The following is a 6,455-nucleotide window of genomic DNA, read 5'->3' as shown; positions in this document are numbered from 1 at the left end:
ACTGCTAATATCCCAAAACCCCTCCTTTAGAGTGCAGGCATTGTACTACCCATTTCCAGGACTCAAGTCCGGCTATATAAAAATACCCAGTTTCCCTGAATCCCTTCACTAAATATTACCCTGCTCACACTCCAACAGATCGTCAGGTCCCAAATATCATTCGTCTCCATTCACTCCTATCGAACACGCTCATGCACGCCTGCTGGAAGTCCAAGCCCCTTGCCCACAAAACCTCCCTTACCCCTTCCTTCCAACCTTTTCGAGGACAACCCCTACCCCGCCTTCCTTCTCCTACAGATTTAAATGTTCTCCATGTCATTCTACTTTTATGCATTCTCTCTAAATGACCAAACCACCTCAACAGCCCCTCTTCAGCCCTCTGACTAATACTTTTATTAACTCCACACCTTCTCCTAATTTCCACACTCCTAATTTTCTGCATAATATATACACCACACATTGCCCTTAGACAGGACATCTCCACTGCCTCCAACCGCCTCCTCGCTGCTGCATTCACAACCCAAGCTTCACACCCCATATGGCCCAAAAGGAAAAAGAGTGTTGGTTACTACTACTATATTCTTTCATACATTAGAAGAAAACCCCCTTCTTTGCCTCCATAGATAACGCAATCCTACCATTTTTACAGGCTTTCGACTACACATACACACTATACACATACACATATATGTTATTATTATATTAACACATAGGCTGTTTCCCACTAAGGCAGGGTGGCCCAAAAAAGAAGAACTTTCATCATCACTCACTCCATCAATGTCTTGCCAGAGGCATGTTTACACTACAGTTATAAAATTGCAACATTAACACCCCTCCTTCAGAGTGCTGGTACTGTACTTCCCATCTCCAGGAATCAAGTGTAGCCTGCCAGTTTCCTTGAATCCTTTCATAAATGTTACCTTGCTTACACTCCAACAGCATGTAAAGTCCTAAAAACCATTTTTCTCCATTCGCTCCTACCTAACACGCTCAGGCACGCTAGAAGTCCAAGCCCCTTGCACACAAAACCTTTACCCCCTCCTTCCAACCTTTCCTAGGCTGACCCCTACCCTGCCTTCCCTCCACTACAGATTTATACACTCTCGAAGTCATTCTATTTCATTCCACCCTCTCTACATGTCCAAACCATCTCAATAACCCCTAGTACTGCAATAACCGTAGTACTACAGGTTACAATACCCATATTCTTAGTGTCCGGGTGTCTTCTGCATCAGCAGACAAAGTTTACTACTTAAAGGCAACTGGACAATCATGAAATATTACTTTCATAATTCAGAAGGTAAGGACAGTCGCGATTATTGCACACCCCATCTCCCCTATTAGTCTGTAATTGTATATAGAAAAATGGTTACCAGCCCCTCTTGTCAGTTTAGTTGCCTAAGAAATGCATGACTTAAAAGGAAATAAGATATACACAAATAACCCACACTTAGGAGACTAAAACTTGTGTAGACATTTTGGTTCGACTGGAGACTTGTTATGGTCCAAGTCAGACCAAAATGCCTTCATGAGTTTCGTTCTAAGCCCTGGCTAATTATGTATTGTTCCAGCCATGGTATTGTGACTGTTCTTTCAGGAAATAATGGAAACCAGCTACCCCATGAATAAAACTTACTTCATCAATTGTAATATTTTATTTTAACACCAGCTGTCTTCCACTGAGGTGAGATAACTCAACAATAATTACTGTATTATTCATTACAACCCTTAAAGGTTTAGAATTTCCACATGACTTAAGTGCAACATTAGTTACAACATCAGGATTCACTTGTTACCCTAACTTTTATTTCTCTTCATTACCTAAGCCTTTCACACTTCTTCCTTCCTTGATGCTGGTGAAGAGCTCTTGATCTTAGGAATTAAAACTACTGTTCCTATCATTGGATCAAACCTGATTGCCTTTCATTTTCTAGGTGCTGTATAATCCCTAAGGGTTTAGTGCAACTCATAAATATCCTTTCAAGGGAGTTTCCTAGATACTGGTGAGGGGCTCTTGATCCAAGGAACTTGGCCTGTTGTTTCCCTTAAGGGAAGTGCCTTGATGCTGGTGAGGGGGTTCTTGATCCAAGAGCTATATGACCCTTAAGGGTTTAGCACTGTTATAATTATAATAATCTTGATCCAAGGAACTGGACTTGTCCTCCCCTGGATTGAATCTGATTGCCTTCTCAGGTGCAGTATAACCCCTACAGATTTAACACATCCCACTGATGAAAAAAAGGTCTATCAACCTCTTCCTTGCATTAAACCTGATTACCTCCCATTCCCCAAGGCATCGTTTGACCCCTTTTTGGTTTGGCTCTTCCCCATGGATATAAAAACAAATACTGTATAACAATAAATATAATAGACAATATAATTATTTATATTTCTACAGACAGGCCATATCTCACAGAGGTAGGGTGACCTAAAAAGAAAAACAAGTTTTTTCTCTTTAAATTTAGTAATTTATGTAGGAGAAGGGGTTACTAACCCCTTGCTCTTGGCCCTGTAGTCGCCTCTTACTACACACATGGGTTACTGAGGAAGAATTCTATCCCACTTAACCATGGAGATTAGAGGAAATAAAGAAGAAGAAGAACCATTAAGAAAATAGAAGAAATTCCAGATGGCTATGCATGTATATACATGTATGTACATGCATGTGTAGTGCAACCTAAGTGTAGGTAGAAGTAGCAAGATATACCTGGTATATACATACCTGTCTGACTTTTTTGGGTTATCCTAGGTATTTTACACATATGCTGCTATGTATGATAATCTATGTAACTGTATTTGTGTATACCTGAATAAACTTACTTATGAGACAGACAAAAGACACCAGCAATCCTACCATCATGTAAAATAATTACAAGTTTCCGTTTCACACTCACTTGGCAGGACGGTAGTACCTCCCTGGGCGGCTGCTGTCTACCAACCTACTACCTAGGACGCCTGCTATATGACCCTTGTAGGTTTAGCGCTTTTTGATCATAATAATAATACCTAGGATAATCAATATAATAATATAACCAATATAATAAACATCAATATAATAACCATCATTATCATAATCATAACTAAGTGCTAAACCCACAAGACTGCTGTATGACCCGTGCAGGTTTAGCACCTGGTTTTGATAATAAACCCACAAGGGTCATATTGTAATCATAACTAAGTGCTAAACCATAAGGGTCATAATAACCATCAATATAAGTCTTTCTGTTCAAGGAAGGAGTGATGGTGTCAAAGCTTAGTTCTGAAAAATTTAAGCTACTGTCCCCTTCCTTGGATCAAACCTGTTTACTATGGAATCCAGGCACTACATGACCCCCTGTGGGTTTAGCACTTCCCATGAATATATTGCACACTATGAATGCATTACTTTCTACTCGCTCCTGAGGTGGGCAACCCCTCTTGTGTAGTAGTAGCTGGAGTCTTATACTATTATTATTCCCTCGAGGGAGGTTTCTTCATGCCAGTGAGGGGACTCTTCATGCAAGGAATTGTTCCTGTCTTCTCCTTCCTTAGACAGAACTTGCTTCCCCTTCCCTTGTTTGCTAATGATGTGTGCCACTACTCTCCCCATCCTTGAGTTAAACCTGTTTACCTCCCATGCTCCAGGAGCTGTCACCCTTACAGATTTAACGATTCCCCATAAATATACCCTTTAAAAGAGTGTTCTTACTGCAGTTAAGGGGTTTTGATCATAGGAATTGGACCTTCTCCTCTTCTCTCAGGTCGAATCTACATACCCCTCTTTCCAACTTTTTATCTATTTATCTTATTGTAGCACTGCATGACCCTTGTGGGTTTAGCGCTTAGTTTCGATTGTAACAATAATATTAATCTTATTCCTGGTGATGTTTTCCTTTCGAAAATTTCAGCTCCTAGGCAGCAGGAAAATGAATCGCTGTTGGGCATGTTCTAACTTAATTTCTAACTTCTAACCAATAGAAGTTTGATCATTTAAGGGCATGTCAGGTGATCCTCCAACGAGACATAGGGTGAAGAATTATACATATGTTGGTATTATATGCCATTCATGTACAGCGAGACAGTGGAGTCAGAGTGCACATGCTGTGGATTCCATCTCACATTGGTCTTCAGATGCATGATAGAACTGATAAATTGGCTAAGCTGTATGCTTTCAAAGAGGGAGTAGATTACAATCTTGGCTTGTCAGGTAGTAGTTTGAGAACAATAATACGAAAAGAACTTCAGCTGAATTTTATGGACTTAAGGCTCAGGGAGATTGACACCAGTGAGTCCATCTATCATCATTCTATCATGCAGGAGGAGCCACATGTCTATGGTGCATCCAACAAGATAAGCAGACTCTTGGATGTCACTACTGCCCGGCTCCGGCTGGGTTACAAGTATCTTTGGCAGGTTAAATCACCACCACCAGATGTAGACCAAACGAAATGTAAACTTTGCCAGATGGACTATTGTCACACCTTGCGTCATTATGTACTGGAGTGCGATAAAATTAATGAATTTAGAAACAACTCACTCAGAAGTGTTCAAGAAATGGCTAAGTATTTTATCCACAGTGGTATATTACAGACCATTCTGGAGAAATACCCTGACTTTGCTAGCTGTAAATAAAGCATTACCACATATGTGCATGTGTGTGTGTTTGTGTGTATATGTATGAGTGTGTGTGTGTGTGTGTGTGTGTGTGTGTGTGTGTGTGTGTGTGTGTGTGTGTGTGTGTGTGTGTGAGTATGAGTACTCACCTATTTGTACTCACCTATTTGTGGTTGCAGGGGTCGAGTCATAGCTCCTGGCCCCGCCTCTTCACTGATTGCTACTAGGTCCTCTCTCTCCCTGCTCCATGAGCTTTATCATACCTCGCCTTAAAACTATGTATGGTTCCCGCCTCCACTACTTCACTTTCTAGACTATTCCACGACTTGACTACTCTATGACTGAAGAAATACTTCCTAACATCCCTTTGATTCATCTGAGTCTTCATCTTCCAAATGTGACCTCTTGTGTATGTGTCCCATCTCTGGAACATCCTGTCTTTGTCCACCGTGTCTATTCTGCGCAGTATTTTATATGTCGTTATCATGTCTCCCCTGACCCTCCTGGCCTCCAGTGTCGTCAGGCCGATTTCCCTCAACCTTTCTTCGTATGAATGTGTGTGTGTGTATGAGTGTGTGTGTGTGTATGAGTGTGTGTGTATGAGTTTGTGTATGTGTGTGTGTGTGTGTGTGTGTTTATGTGTGTGTGTGTATGAATTTGTATGTGTGTGTGTGAGAGAGAGAGAGAGACTCAGCAATCAACATTTGCACCAATAACTCACTACAGTTGTGACCGGGTGTGGAAGTGTGAATTGCTCATTACTCTAAAATTTGTTCATGATTGCAGCCATGTATAAACGTAAGTAACCATTTTTACAGTATTCATTACCTTTGTAACTTGTGAGTTCATTACCTTTGTAACTTGTGAGTTCATTACCTTGTACCTAGTTCAGCCATCAAAACTTTGGAGCCCGGTCCCTGGACCCATTGTGTACCTATGTAATCTGTAAATACCTTTGTAACTTGTCATGATTGTGACTAGACCTACCTGGAGTTCATTACCTTTGTAAATTGTGAGTTCATTACCTTTGTAAATTGTGAATTCATTACCTCTGTAACTTGCTCAGCTATCAAAACTTTGAGGCCCAGTCCCTGGACCCATTATGTACCTCTGTAATCTTTTGACTACCGCCCACAGGATGGGTATGGGGTGCATAATAAACATATTAAACTATAAACTATCATATGCCATATTTAGCTGAAAGACTTCTGCACAGTTAGTGTGCTTGTCTAAATTGACTGATTTGCTAAATCTTGATCCGTCATTTCTGGAAATGCTATCTTCTTTTGCACTAGATAGGGTAAGAGGTGACTTCCATGGAACAACAGTTCTAGCCCTACGCAGTGGAGATGACTGTTGTTCAGGGTGAATACATGGTTTCACTGTATTTATTCTCGAAGCTGCTCTCAATTTTTTACTTTATAATGACCGAGACGATATCTTATTCTCTTGGATACTCATGGACCCTCGTCGGAACACGGGACCACATTGGGGAAACTACTTGTTACCCAGATCTGTTACCAGCAATCTACAGGATCTATCCTCTAGTATTCTGCTTTACATTGAGTATGGAACTGGCTTCACCCACGACACAACGACGATTCACAGATCGTCCACTAGCCAGAGGGCAGAGTGCCTCGAGGCCATATGTCAAGTGACGACAGACACCTCGCTCACATACTTAAGAACACACTATCTGGAAACATCTCCCACTAACAAAAATATACCAGCAATGACCCTGGACAAAACAAATCACTACAACCAACAAAATCCTGAAACATGTCTTAGTAACCACAAACTTGCATTACCCATATCAGTTCATGCAGTGAGACCATTCTTGTCATCCACACATACATACAAAG

Source organism: Cherax quadricarinatus, chromosome 19 (genome assembly GCF_038502225.1).
Source record: "Cherax quadricarinatus isolate ZL_2023a chromosome 19, ASM3850222v1, whole genome shotgun sequence".
In the NCBI taxonomy this organism is placed as follows: domain Eukaryota; kingdom Metazoa; phylum Arthropoda; class Malacostraca; order Decapoda; family Parastacidae; genus Cherax; species Cherax quadricarinatus.
Note: the sequence above shows the minus strand (reverse complement) of the source record.